Source organism: Pongo pygmaeus, chromosome 13, assembly GCF_028885625.2.
Source record: "Pongo pygmaeus isolate AG05252 chromosome 13, NHGRI_mPonPyg2-v2.0_pri, whole genome shotgun sequence".
Lineage (NCBI taxonomy): Eukaryota > Metazoa > Chordata > Mammalia > Primates > Hominidae > Pongo > Pongo pygmaeus.
The window spans coordinates 84,464,821-84,480,362 of record NC_072386.2 but is presented as its reverse complement, the minus strand read 5'-3'; the positions used below and the strand labels follow the sequence as shown (position 1 = coordinate 84,480,362).

General features: G+C 39.6%; 1 non-coding gene and 1 pseudogene across 1 annotated transcript; both read right to left on the bottom strand.

Moving 5' to 3' along the window:
• Positions 1 to 2,575: 2,575 nt before the first annotated feature.
• Positions 2,576 to 2,645, bottom strand: LOC129044768 (U6 spliceosomal RNA; annotated as a pseudogene).
• Positions 2,646 to 14,741: 12,096 nt separating this feature from the next.
• On the bottom strand, positions 14,742 to 14,845 carry LOC129044814 (small nucleolar RNA U13). Its single transcript, XR_008504804.1, has one exon. It is a non-coding gene; the product is annotated as a small nucleolar RNA U13 (small nucleolar RNA).
• Between the last annotated feature and the right edge of the window lie 697 nt (positions 14,846 to 15,542).

Here is a 15,542-nt window from a genome sequence, read left to right as displayed (position 1 = left end):
AAAAAATTAGCTGGGCGTGGTGGCGTGTGCCTGTAATCCATCTCAAAAAATAAATAAAATAGTTATATCTTGCCAGTTTCCTGAATATTGTTTTACCAGTCCCAGTGATGTGTAGAAACTTCATTTACCTTTACATCCTTTTACCCTCCCTTATTTATTTATTTATTTATTTATTTTTTGAGAGGAGTTTCGCTCTGTCCCCCAGGCTGGAGTGCAATGGCGTGATCTCAGTTCACTGCAACCTCCACCTCCCAGGTTCAAGTGATTCTTCTGCCTCAGCCTCCCAAGTAGCTGGGATTACAGGCGCCTGCCACCACGGTAGGCTAATATTTGTAGTTTTTAGTAGAGACAGGGTTTCATCATGTTGGCCAGGCTGGTCTCCAACTCCTGACCTCAGGTGATGCGCCTGCCTTGGCCTCCCAAAATGCTGTGACTACAGGTGTAAGCCACCGTGCCTGCCCTACCCGCCCTCATTTATAATTGTCTTAAATATTGCCTTTGTATACATTGAGAACCACATTGGACAGTGATATAATTTTTGCTTCAATAAAGTTATTCAGAAAACTTAAGAGTTCACTGCATTTACCTATATTTTTCTCTTCTTATTGTTCATTCCTTCTTCCTGATGTTCCAAGACTCTTTGTTTTATTTTTCTGTTTAGAGAACTTCTTTTAGCCATTCTTTCAGGGTATATTCGCTGGTGACAAATTTACTTTTAATTCCTTTAAGAATGTCTTGGGGCCAGGGGCGGTGGCTCACGCCTGTAATCCCAGCACTTTGGGAGGCAGAGGTGGGCGGATCACTTGAGGTCAGGAGTTTGAGACCAGCCTGGCCAACATGGTGAAACCCCATCTCTACTAAAAATACAAAAGTTAGCTGGGTGTGGTGGTTCACGCCTGTAATCCCAGCTACTCAGGAGGCTGAGGCAGGAGAACAGCTTGAACCCAGGATGTGGAGGTTGCGATCAGCTGAGAGAGTGTCACTGCACCCCAGCCTGGGCATTAGAGTGAGACTCTGTCTTAAAAAAAAAGAATGTCTTGAACACTCCAAAGGAGGATATTCTTCTCTGGATATAGGCTTCCGGGTTAACATATCTTTTCTTTTCTTTCTTTCTTTTTTTTTTTTTTTTTGAGACAGAGTTTCACTCTTGTTGCCTAGGCTGGAGTGCGATGGCACAATCTCGGCTCACTGCAACCTCTGCCTCCTGGGTTCAAGTGATTCTTCTGCTTCAGGATTGAAAATCCAGGTTCCCCACTCAGCCTTTGTTGACACCAGAGGAAAGGGGCTCTTCATTACTGTTAGGTGGGACAGGAGTTCAGGTTCCCCTCTAGGCCTCTGCTAATATCACCCTGGCTGGTAGGCACCAGGGTGTCTTAATACTGCTCCCCATGTGGTTTCCACTAACACCATAGTGGTGTGGCTTCATTATTGCTAGGTAATGGTGAAAGTCCTGAATCTTCACTAGGTCTCCTCTGACACCCATGTGTGGGAATGTGAATGCCTTGTTAAGCCCAAATAGAGCTGGAAGTCTAGATTCCATAGATAGTCTCCACTGACACTGTGGAAGGAGGAGGGATAAGGATCATAAGGATAAAAGTTTCAGCGCCCCACTCAGCTTACTCTGACTTGATCAATGTGCCTCATTAAAACCTGGCAAGGGTGGTGGAATTCTAGGCTTCCCACACAGCCGTCTGTGGGGTGGGCCTGGGACTGAACTTTTTCTGCAGTGTTTGGGGTGAATAAATTAATATCTAAATTTTATCTCTTGCTAGGTTGCTTCTTTCCTGATCTTTTGACTAGATAGTCAGTCTTTCCTAGGCCTTTATTTTTGCCTGTGCTCACGGGCATTATTGTGTTGCAGGCTTCTCTAGCACCCAGTTGGGGATATACAAGGCAAAAAGAAAACCAAGGGAGCTTCCATGTTCTTCCTCAGGTCTCCATGTACCTAATCAGTCAGGCTTCATCCCTCCACCTTTCACGGACTTATGTTTGGTTTTATCTGTACTGAATGGGATAAATAGGGAAAACTATGTCTATTCCATCTTTTCAGAAGTAGAAGTCCCTCTCTAGTTTTAAAGTATAATTCTTTTAAGTATTTCCTCTACATACATTAAATACCATATCATGTGTCAAAATTTTTATATCAAATGTGATGTAAGAAATTCATGAAGAGAATGAGAGTCCTTCATATTTATTCCTATTTTTACCCATTCCATTGTTCTTTTTCCAAAGTTCCAAGCCTCCTTGTGCTTTTTATTTCCTATTTTGACATTTTAAGCCATTTTAAAAGGTAGGCCTGCTAACAACAAATACTCTTTGTTTTCATTTGTCTGAGAAATAAAACTCTTTATTTTCTACTCATTCCTGAGGATATTTTTGCTAGATGTAGATTTCACTGACAATCCTTTTCACAACTTGAAGAGTGTTGTGCCATTTCCTTCTAACATGCATGGTTGCAGATGAGAAATCTGCTGTCATTTTAATTGCTTTTCCCCTATAGGTAAGGTGTCCTTTCTCTCACATGCTACTTTCAGGATTTTTTTCTTTGTGTTTAGTTTTTTGTTTTGTTTTTTTTTTCAATATGGAAGTCTTCATGAATTTGTGTGTCATCCTTGCACAGGGGCCATGCTAATCTTCTCCGTTGCCCAGGCTAGAGTGCAGTGGCGCAACCTCGGCTCACTGCAACCTCCTCCTCCCAGGTTCAAGCTATACTCCTGCCTCAGCCTCCCTAGTAGCTGGGATTACAGGCACACGCCACCACACCCAGCTGATTTTTGTATTTTTAGTAGAGACAGGGTTTCATCATGTTGGCCAGGCTGACCTTGAACTCTTGATCTCAGGTGATCTGCCTGCCTCGGCCTCCCAAAGTGCTGAGATTACAGGCGTGAGCCACTGTGCCCAGCCTGAAGCAAGCATATCTTTGTGTTTTGTTTTTAGAAGGTTAATTATAATGTGTACTGGCATGGATTTCTTTTGGCTTATCCTATTTATGTTAGCTCAGCTTCTTGAATCTGTAGGTTTATAACTTTAGCCAACTTTGGGAAAATTTCAGCCATTATTTCCTTGAATATTTTTCAGTCTCATACTCTTCTCTTTCTGGGACTCTGATGATATAAATGTTTCATCTGTTGGTATTGCCTCGTAGGACCCTGAGGCTCCATTCCTTCTTTCCTAGTCTGTTTCTCTATGTTGTTAAGATTGTGTAGTTGCTAGGTATCTGTCACTGAGTTCATTTTGTTTTCTTTTTTCTTTTTTTTTTTGAGATGGAGTGTCACTCTATCCCCTAGGCTGGAGTGCAATGGTGCGATCTCAGCTCACTGCAATCTCCACCTCCCAGGTTCAAGTGATTCTCCTGCCCCAGCCTCCCGAGTAGCTGGGATTACAAGTATGTGCCACCATGCCCGGCTAATTTTTGTATTTTTAGTAGAGACGGGGTTTCGCCGTGTTGGCCAGGCTGGTCTCAAACTCCTGACCTCAAGCGATCCACCCACCTCAGCCTCCCAAAGTGCTAGGACTACAGGTGTGAGACACCACGCCCAACCTGAGTTCATTATTTAGTACTCCAGTCATGTTTAATTAACTATTTTGCCCATCAATGAGTTGCTAATTTCAGTTATTGTTTTTACAGTTCAGTAATTTCCCTTTGGTTCTTTTTAATATTCCCAGTTTTCTGCTGAGATTTTCTATTGTTTCCATTTGTTTCAAAGAATTCACAATTATTTATTAGAGCATTTTTATGATTGCTGCTTTTATGATAGCCGTGAACTTGAATATCTGATTCATCGCTGTTTGTATCTGTTGATAATGATTATTTTTTCTCATGAAAGTTGTAATTTTCCTGGTTCTTGGTATTATGTGTGATTTTTAAAATTATATTTTGGATACTTGGAATATTATAATGTGAGACTTTACATTCTAAAAAATATTCTTTTTTAACAGCAGTCCCCCTGCTTAGGTATAGCACACAGGTCTTGGTGGGAGTGAATGTTTAGCTCCCTGATAAGCCTGGCTGACACCAACCTGCAGAAGTAGAGTACTAATTTATACTGCCTCTTTCAGATGCTTAGGGTAGAAGTTCAGCTCCACTCTCAGCCCTACTGACACCTTTCCAGAAAAAGCAGAGCACTAACTTACATTCATTGTCTCTGAGTAAATGTATAAGTTCAGCTTCTCACTGGAACCCACTGACACTGAGGGAAGGGAAAGTGGAGTCCGACTAGCTTCAATCTATACCATTTCATTCAATCTCATTGCTATCAGATGAGGATGGAGGATCCTTTTTCCACAGACATTCCTATACACTAATAACAGTTAAGCTGAGAGCCAAATCAGGAATGCAATCCTATTCACAATTGCCACAAAAATAATAAAATACCTAGGAATACAGCTAATCAGGGAGCTGAAAGATCTCTACAAAGAGAACTACAAAACACTGCTCAAAGAAATCAGATGACACAAACAAATGAAAAATATTCCATGCTCATGGATAAGAAGAATCAATATCATAAAAATGGCCATACTGCCCAAAGCAATTTATAGATTCAATGCTATTCTTATTAAACTACAATATAGATTATTTACAGAACTAGAAAAGACTATTTTAAAACTCATATGGAAGCATAAAAGAACCCAAATAGCCAAGGCAATCCTAAGCAAAAAGAACAAAGCTGGAGGCATCACGCTACCCAACTTCAAACTATACTACACAGCTACAGTAAACAAAACAGCATGGTACTGGTACAAAAACAGACATATAGACCAATGGAGCAGAATGGAGAACCCAGAAATAAGGCCACCCCTACAATTATCTGGTCTTTGACAAAACTGACAGAAACAAGCAATGGGAGAAAGAACACCCTATTCAATAAATGGTGCTGAGATAACTGGTTAGCCATATGCAGAAAATTGAAACTGGATCCTTTCCTTACACCATATACAAAAATAAACTCAAGATGGATTAAAGGTTTAAATGCAAAACTCCAAACTGTAAAAATCCTGAAAGACAACCTAAGCAATACCATTCAGGACATAGGAATAGGCAAAGATTTTTTTTTCTTTTTTCTTTTTTTTTTTTTTTTGAGATGGAGTCTCGCTCTGTCACCCAGGCTGGAATCTGGAGTGAAGTGGCATGATCTCGGCTCACTGCAACCTCCATCTCCCGGGTTCAAGCAGTTCTCCTGCCTCAGCCTCCCGAGTAGCTGGGATTACAGGTATGAGCCCCTACGCCTGGCTCATTTTTGTATTTTTAGTAGAGACTGGGTTTCACCACGTTGGCCAGGCTGGTCTCAAACTCCTAAGCTCAAGTGATCCACCCTCCTCGGCCTTCCAAAGTGCTGGGATTACAGGCGTGGGCCACCGTGCCTGGTTGGAACGGGAAAAGATTTCATGATGAAGACACCAAAAGCCATTGCAACAAAAGCAAAAATTGTCAAATGGGATCTAATTAAGCCAAAGAGTTTCTGCACAGCAATGGAAACTATCAACAGAGTGAACAAATAACCTACAGAATGGGAGAAAATGTTTGCAAACTATGCATCTGACAAAGGTCTAATATCTAGCATCTATAAGGAATTTAAACAAACTTGTAAGAAAAAACCAAATAACCCCATTAAAAAGTGGGCAAAGGACATGAACAGACACTTTTCAAATGACGACACACATGTGGCCAACAATCATGAAAAAAAGCTCAACATCACTGATCATTAGGGAAATGCAAATCAAAATCACCATGAGATACCATCTCACACCAGTCAGAATGGCTATTACTAAAACGTAAAAAAGTAACAGATGCTGGTGAGGTTGTGGAGAGAAAGGAACACCTATACACTGTGGGTGGGAGTGTAAATTAGTTCAATCATTGTGGAAAACAGTATGGCAATTCCTCAAAGACCTAAACGCAGAAATATTGTTCAACCCAGCAATCCCATTACTGAGTATATACCCAAAGGAATATAAATTGTTCTGTAATAAAGACACATGCATGTGTATGTTCATTGCAGCACTGTTCACAATAGCAAAGACATGGAATCAACCCAAATGCCCATTAGTGATAGGTTAGATAAAGGAAATGTGGTACATATACACCACGGAATATTATGCAACCATATAAAAGAACTAGATCATGTACTTTGCAGAGACATCAGTTAAGATGGAGGCCATTATCCTTGGCAGACTAACATAGGAATAGAAAACCAAATACCACATGTTCTCACTTATAAGTGGGAGCTAAATGATAAGAACACATGGACATATAGAGGGGAACAACACACACTGGGGCCTATCGGAGGGTGGAGGATGGGAAAAGGGAGATGATCAGGAAAAATAACTAATAGGCATTAGGCTTCATACCTAGAGGATGAAATAATCTGTACAACAAACACCCATGACATAAGTTTACCTTTATAGCAAACCTACACATGTACCCCTGAACTTAAAATAAAAGTTTAAAAAAGATAGTGAAAATACAACAAATACAAATTTGTGGGGATTTAGCTACTGCAGTGCTTAGAGAAAAAAAATTTTTTAAGTAGTTAATTGGATTTATTTAAGAATCTGTTTACAATAATAACTCAACTTCTGTGGATATAAAATAGATTTCTTCAATTTTACTAATTTATTATTTATTATTATTATTTTTTAATTATGTATTTATTTATTTATTTATTTTTGAGATAGGGTTTCACTATGTTGCCTAGGCTGGATTTGAACTTCTTTTTTTTTTTTTTTTATTATACTTTAAGTTTTAGGGTACATGTGCACAACGTGCAGGTTAGTTACATATGTATACATGTGCCATGTTGGTGTGCTGCACCCATTAACTCATCATTTAACATGAGGTATATCTCCTAATGCTATCCCTCCCCCTCCCCCCACCCCACAACAGGCCCCGGTGTGTGATGTTCCCCTTCCTGTGTCCATGTGTTCTCATTGTTCAATTCCCACCTATGAGTGAGAACATGCGGTGTTTGGTTTTTTGTCCTTGCGATAGTTTGCTGAGAATGATGGTTTCCAGCTTCATCCATGTCCCTACGAAGGACATGAACTCATCATTTTTTATGGCTGCATAGTATTCCATGGTGTATATGTGCCACATTTTCTTAATCCAGTCTATCATTGTTGGACATTTGGCTTGGTTCCAAGTCTTTGCTATTGTGAATAGTGCCACAATAAACATATGTGTGCATGTGCCTTTATAGCAGCATGATTTATAATCCTTTGGGTATATACCCAGTAATGGAATTGCTGGGCCAAATGGTATTTCTAGTTCTAGATCCTTGAGGAATCACCACACTGACTTCCACAATGGTTGAACTAGTTTACAGTCCCACCAACAGTGTAAAAGTGTTCCTATTTCTCCACATCCTCTCTAGCACCTGTTGTTTCCTGACTTTCTAATGATCGCCACTCTAACTGGTGTGAGATGGTATCTCATTGTGGTTTTGATTTGCATTTCTCTGATGGCCAGTGACGATGAGCGTTTTTTCATGTGTCTGTTGGCTGCATAAATGTCTTCTTTTGAGAAGCGTCTGTTCATATCCTTTGCCCACTCTTTGATGGGGTTGTTTTTTTCTTGTAAATTTGTTTGAGTTCATTATAGATTCTGGATATTAGACCTTTGTCAGATGGGTAGATTGCAAAAATTTTCTCCCATTCTGTAGGTTGCCTGTTCACTCTGATGGTAGTTTCTTTTGCTGTGCAGAAGCTGTTTAGTTTGATTAGATCCCATTTGAGAAAATTTTACAACTTATTTTTTATTTATTTATTTTTTTTGAGATAGAGTCTTGCTCTGTCGCCCAGGCTGGAATGCAGTGGCACAATCTCAGCTCACTGCAACCTCCACCTCCTGGGTCCAAGCAGTTCTCCTGTTTCAGCCTCCTAAGTTGCTGGGATTACAGGCATTCGCCACCACGCCTGGCTAATTTTTGTATTTTTGGTTAAGACGGGGTTTCACCATGTTGGCCAGGCTGGTCTTGAACTCTTGACCTCAGGTGACCCACCTGCCTCGGCCTCCGAAAGTGCTAGGATTACAGGTGTGAGCCACTGCGCCCAGCCACAGAAATTTTACAGTTTTAAATGCTTATATTTAAAAAGTAAATAGGTTTGAAATCAGTGATCTAAAATTCCACATTAAGATGAAAAAATTAAAATGTAAAGAGAAGGAAAGAATAGTGAGTAGAAATCAGTGACCTATAAAACAGTCAATTTAAAAAATTAAAATACCAAAAGTTGATTCTTTGAAAATATTGACAAATTGGACATTGTTCAGGTTTTATTCAGGAAAGCAGAGCCTTAATGAGTGTTATTGGATGAGAGACTTAGATTAGGAGCTATACCTTACATAATAGTGGGAGGAGCTAGAGAAGTGAAAGTTCAGAAGTCCTCCTGAAGCACTGGTGCTAGATGACAAATTGGAGCTTAAAGAGATAATTGGCAATCCAATACTACTTTACTCTTGCAAGAATGGCCATAATCAAAAAATCAAAAAATAGTAGATGTTGGCATGTATGTGGTGAACAGGGAACACTTCTACACTGCCGGTGGAAATGGGAACTAGTACAGCCACTGTGGAAAACAGTGTGGAGATTCCTTAAAGAACTAAAAGTAGAACCACCATTTGATCCAGCAATCCCACTACTGGGTATCTACCCAGAGGAAAAGAAGTCATTATTTGAAAAACATACTTGCACACTCATGTTTATAGCAGCACAATTCGCAATTGCAAAAACGTGGAACCAACCCAAATGCCCATCAGTCAACAAGAAGTTAAAGAAACCATGGTATATATATACAATGGAATAGTAGTCAGCCATAAAAAGGAATGAGTTAATGGCATTTGCGGCAACCTGGATGAGATTGGAGAGTATTATTCTAAGTGAAGTAACTCAGGTATGGAAAACCAAACGTCCTATGTTCTCACTCATAATTGGGAGCTAAGCTATGAGGATGCAAAGGCATAAGAGTGACACAATGGGCTTTGGGGTCTCAGGGGGAAAGGATGGGAAGGAGGTGAAGGAGAAAAGACTGCAAATAAGGTGCAGTGTATACTGCTCGGGTGATGGATGCACCAAAATCTCCCAAATCGCCATTAAAGAACTTACTCATATAGGCCGGGCACAGTAGCTCACGCCTGTAATCCCAGCACTTTGGGAGGCCAAGGCGGGTGGATCACGAGGTCAGGAGATCAAGACCATTCTGGCTAACACGGTGAAACCCCGTCCCTACTAAAAATACAAAAAATTAGCTGGGCGTGGTGGCGGGTGCCTGTAGTCCCAGCTACTTGGGAGGCTGAGGCAGGAGAATGGCGTGAACCCGAGAGGCGGAGCTTGCAGTGAGCCGAGATCGCACTACAGCACTCCAGCCTGGGTGACAGAGCGAGACTCCATCTTAAAAAAAAAAAAAAAGAGAGAGAGAGAGACAGAGACAGATCATTGGAGAAGCCTAGCGCATTTAGTTACCAAAATGGGAATGGAAACAAGGTCATAGGTGGCTGTTGGCTCTGTGTAGATAACACTTCTGAAGGTTTGCAGCCAAGCATCTCCTGATAGGGCTGGGGTCAGCAGCTGGGAAGGAGAGCTGGATGTAAAACAGAGGAGCACCAGGATGAGCTGGAAACCACCAGGCAACTCTGCATCTGTCCATCAACTATCTCACACTGAACAGCTTCAGAGAGAGACTGCTTCTGCTTCCAAAATCTCATGCAGATTCACTAACCAAAACCATAAGGAGAAGTGAATTCTGGGTAATGTCGTTCACAGATTGACCAAGTTGCCAGCACAAGTATCCAGTACACCAAATAAGACAGAGAGACAGAGAGATGAGAGAGGGAACACAAATTCCTCATATCTGAAACAAAACTGGGAAGATCAGCAGTTTAGAATTAAAAGGATAATAAGTTATGCACAAGCTTATGCCAATAAATGTAATAACTTGGATAAAATAAATTTCTTAAAAGATATATTGTTAAACCTCACTTTAGAAGAAACAGGAAAACTTAACAGCTATAATTTGTTCATATAATTGAATTAGTCATAATTCCCTCAAAGAAAACTGCAGGCCCAGCTTGCTCCTCTGGTGAACTTTGTAAAATATTTTAAGGAAGAAATAATACCAATCTCAAATGCTTTCAAAAACACAGGAATGAGGAGCACTTCCCAATTTGTTTTGTGAAAACAGCATAATCTTAATATCAAAATCTGACAAGGACATTACAAGAAAAAATTAATGCCAACATCCATCATGAAATGCATCTTTAGCAAAATACTAGTTAATTGATTCCACCAGCGTAACCTTTTTGTCTGTGGCTCTAGTGCTATGAAGAACTCAAAATGGCTAGATAGTCTCAATTTCCAGTTCAGTATAATCACTGTGGTGTGCCCCAGAGAAATTATTCCCCCTTTGAGTACTAAAATCTCTAAGCCAGTGGAGCCCAAAGTCATGAGAACAAGAAGTAAAAATTTTTCTAATGGGTCATTTTGGTAATAGAAATATAACTTCCATTTTGCCTTTTGGTACCTAGTGCAAATGATGTAACTATGGGACAAACACAACTATTTATTGTAAACAATTAAACTATTTAAATAGTTATTATAGTTATTTATTGGTTTGTTGCTGCTTTAATTTGCATTTTCTTAATAATGATGTTAAACATCTTTTCACATGCTTAATAGCCATTTGTATATATTCTCTCGTATTTAATTTTTTTCTATTTTTTTCTTCTATACTTCGTTGTAAAGTTTTAAAATATATATTCTGGGCCTGGCACGGTGGCTCACGCCTCTAATCCTAGCACTTTGGGAGGCTGAGGTGGGTGGATCACCTGAGGTCAGGAGTTCGAGATCAGCCTGGCCAACATGGTGAAACCCCGTCTCTACTAAAAATACAAAATTAGCCGGGAGTGGTGGCACATGCCTGCAATCTCAGCTACTTGGGAGGCTGAGGCAGGAGAATCACTTGAATCTGTGAGTTGGAGGTTGTGGTGAGCCGAGATTGTGCCATTACACTCCAGCCTGGGCAACAAGAGCAAAACGCTGTCTCAAAAAATAAAAAAATTAAATAAAAAATTTAAAAAAATATATATATTCTGAATACAAATCCTTTATCAGATATTTGATTTGTAAAAGTTTTCTTAGTATGTGAATTATTTTATTTTATTAATGATATCTCTTGAAATACAAATGTTTTTAATTTTGATCAAGTTCAACTTATCACGTTTTTTTCTTTATTGGTTGTGCTTTTGGTATCATATCTAAGAAATATTTGCCTTAGCCAATATCATGAAGATTTTCTCCTATTTTTTTCTAAAAGTTTCATATTTTCAGTTCTACTTTTTTAAAAAAAATATTGCTATTTTGGCTCCATGTCAACTAATGTAGGCATTCTTCAAAAATATGCATTTTTATTTTATTTTATTTATTTTGTGAGACAGTTTCACTCTGCCGCCTAGGCTGGAGTGCAGTGGCACCATCTCTGCCAACTGCAACCTACGCCTCCCAGGTTCAAGCAATTCTTGTGCCTCAGCCTCCTGAGTAGCTGGGACTACAGGCATGCGCCACCATGCCTTGCTAATTTTTTTTTTTTTTTTGTATTATTAGTAGAAACAGGGTTTCACCATGTTGGCCAGGCTGGTCTTGAACTCCTGACCTCAAGTAATCCACCTGCTTTGGCCTCCCAAAGTGCTAGGATTACAGGCATAAGCCACCATGCCCAGGCTTCAGTTATACTTTTCTATAATCTATTTGGAGTTGATTTTTTTGTGTTTGGTATGGAGTAAGATCTAAAAATTATTTGTTTTGCATATGTATATCCAATTGTCTTAGCACCACTTGTTGAAAAGACTATCCTTTTCCCTACTGGATTGCCTTAGCACTTTTGTCAAAAATCAATTGGTCATGTATATGTGGGTTAATTTCTGGACTCTCCATTCTGTTCTATTGATTTATATGGCTATCCATACACCAGTACCACACTGTCTTCATTACCATAGCATTCTGTTCAATTTTAAAATCAAGAAACAGAAGTCCTCCCACATCGTTCTTCTTTTTCAAAATTGTTTTGGCTATTCTGCATCCTTCCATTTCCATATAAGTTTCAGGATCAGCTTGCCATTTCTGCAAAGAAGTCTGCTAGAATATTGACATGGATTACATGGCATTTATAGATCAATTTGGAGAGAACTGTCATTGTAACAATACTGAATCTTCCAATCAATGAACATGGTATATCTTCTCCATTTATTTAGGTCTTCTTTAATTCCCCCACGCTGCCCCAGCAATGTCTTATGGTTTTTAGTTCACAAGTCTTAAACCTCTTTTCTTAAATTTATTCCTAAGTATTTCTTTTTGATCTATTATTATTTGAATTTTTGTATTGCTAATTGCAGTACATAGAAATACAACCAATTTTTTGTATTGAGCTTGTATTCTGTGACCTTCCTGAATTCATTTATTAGTGCTAATAGTTTGCTATGAATTCTTTAGGATTTTCTACATATAGGATCATGTTGCCTGTGAATAAAGACAATTTTACCTTTCTTTCCATCTGAACACATTTTATCTCTTTTTCTTGCCTGGTAGCATGGACACATACTGGCTTAAAACATATGCTATAGCCTATAGGAAAACATTCTGGCCAGGGCAGTGGCTCATGGCTGTAATTCTAGCACTTTGGGAGGCTGAGGGGGGAGGATCTCTTCAGGTCAGAAGTTCGAGACCAGCCTGGCCAACATAGTGAAACCCTGTCTACTAAAAATACAAAAATTAGCCATTTCTTTTCTTCCCTCAAAGAAAACTGCAGGCCCAGATTGCTCCTCTGGTGAACTTTGTAAAATATTTTAAGGAAAAAATAATACCAATCTTAAACCAGTGAGTGGCGGGCACCTCCAGCTACTCGGGAGGCCGAAGTGCAAGAATCACTTGAACGCGGGAGGCGGAGGTTGCAGTGAGCTGAGATCATGCCACTGCACTCTGGCCTGGGCGACAGAGTGAGACTCCGTATTTAAAAAAAAGAAAAGAAAACATTCCAACTTCTCAAGGTGATGTCTCCCAGCTGGTGCCATGCTCAACTTTCAAAAAAGCACTACACTAACGCTATTATAAAAACCTAGCAGTCTGTGTCACACTTATTCAGAGGTAATTATATGTCTGGAATTTCTCCAAGTCCCCACCCGACCCAGAAGCCCAGCTGGCTTCACCTTTCAATTATATGTATAATGCCATAACAATGACTAAGGCAAACAAATTTCCATAAAAGATGTTGCTGGCCCAACATTGTAAAAAGGAGGAAATTAAGATCTAGAATAAACTGTTTACAATGTCAACGAATTCTTGGTCTTTGCTGCTGGAAGGCTGAGGACTCAGTGTTGCAGCAGCCAGGTGAACCTGGGTGAGAGTAAGTCTGTTTGTTATTGCATTTGTAACATCTGTTTCTATTACCATGTCTATTTTGTTCAAACACTAGCTGAGAAAGCATAGGCACCACCAAGAAAGAAGTTGGCTGATATTCAGAGTATATTTTATTAACAATGTTATTATTGTGACTCTCCTCTGCAGGAGAGGATTATTTAATTACTTTTCACATGGGGGTGGGGGAGCATCTTCACACTCTGGCCTAAATTCTGAGAGGCTTTTTGTCTAATTCTTCTGTCACTATTCTATCATTTTAATTTCAAATCCCTAGAGTTATGCAAATCACTTACGAAAAGGTACATTCACAGAAGTCTCACCTCCATTCATGTCCTGTATACCTCATAGACTTTTTGTGTGTGTGTGATGGAGTTTTGCTCTTGTTGCCCAGGCTGGAGTACACTTGTGCAATCTCAGCTCATTGCAAGCTCCACCTCCCGGGTTCAAGTGATTCTCCTGCCTCAGCCTCCCGAGTAGCTGGGAATACTGGCGCCTGCCACCACGACTGGCTGATTTTTTGTATTTTTAGTAGAGGTGAGGTTTCTTCACATTGGTCAGGCTGGTCTTGAATTCCTGACCTCAGGTGATCCACCCACCTTGGCCTCCCAAAGTGCTGGGATTACAGGCGTGAGCCACCATGCCTAGCCTTCATAGACATTTTTTGTACTCATCTGGAAATTAGAAATGGAGAAAACTTCTCCCATGTCTATTGCTTAAATCTATTTGGTGCTTCAGTTTATTACCACACTCAGAGCTACTCCTATTAGGGATAAATATGTGTGGCGATTTCTGTGTTCTGAGGCCCTTAGGACTACCAGAATTCTCATTTCTCTTCCTTTCACACTTCCTGCAAGAATGCTGATGTTGGTGATTGTTTGGCCCACCCTGTTTTCTTCTGGGATTATTAGTTACCTTGTTCCTCAGTTCAGTTAAGATGTCCATGTTTCTTTTACTATTCTGTTGCTTCATCTATTTTGATTAGAGAATGTAGGGAGATGAAAAAACTGCAAAACTGTCATCTTGCTCCAAACAGAATTCTTTGCCTCAGTTTTCTAAAGATGCCTTTGCTGGGTGTAGATTTCTAGTTCAGCAGTTATTTATTTTTTCAGCACTTTGAAGATCTTTTATTGTCTTAATTGGTGGTCTTTGAAGGTAAAATGTGTCTTTCAAGCTTTGGCCGCTTTTAAGATTTTTCTCCTTGTTTTTGTTTTCTTCTGTTTTGTTACGATGTGTCAAAGTGTGGATTTCTTTTCGTATATCCTAATAGGGGTCATTGGGACTTTTACTATGGAATTTGATGTCTTTCACCATTTGGGGAAAATTCTTTTTTTTTTTCAATCATGTTAGATGGGTAATGTGCTGATGTCATAACAAGGATTGATGGTGACACATCTTACATGTGTGTGTGAAAACCCAATCATCATGCTTATGAGATACAAAAGGATCAGGGAAAATCCTTAACCACTTTTCAAATGATTTTTCTGTCAAATTTTCTCCCTCTCTTCTAAAACTCTGATATTATTATTTTTTGAGATGGAGTCTCACTCTGTTGCCCAGGCTGGAGTGCAGTGGTGCGATCTCGGTTCACTGCAACTTCTGCCTCCCGGGTTCAGGCAATTCTCCTGCCTCAGCCTCCCGAGTAGCTGGGATTACAGGCGCACATCACCACACCCAGCTAATTTTTGTATTTTTAGTAGAGACGGGGTTTCACCTTGATCAGGCTGGTCTCGAACCCCTGACCTCATGATCCACCTGCCTTGGCCTCCCGAAGTGCTGGGATTACATGTGTGAGCCACTACACCTGGCCTAAAACTCTGACATTCTTAAACCCTCACACTGCATCCTCCATGTTTTTTCCATCTCTTCTGTGTTTGTCTTTTTGTCTCAATGTTATTTATTCTAAATATTCATTCTGATCTTTCAGTTTATTATTTTATCAGCTGTTTCTAATATTCTATTAAAAACTTCCATTTGGTTTAAATTTAAGTTCCTATATTTTTCAGTTGTACGATGTCTACACAGTTCTTTGTCATATCTGCTTTATTTTTAGAATTTCTAGTTATCTCACAAAATTTTCCTTCTTGATTTTTAACTCCTCGAACAGAGTAACCATTTATTTTAGAGTCAAAATCTGTTAATTCC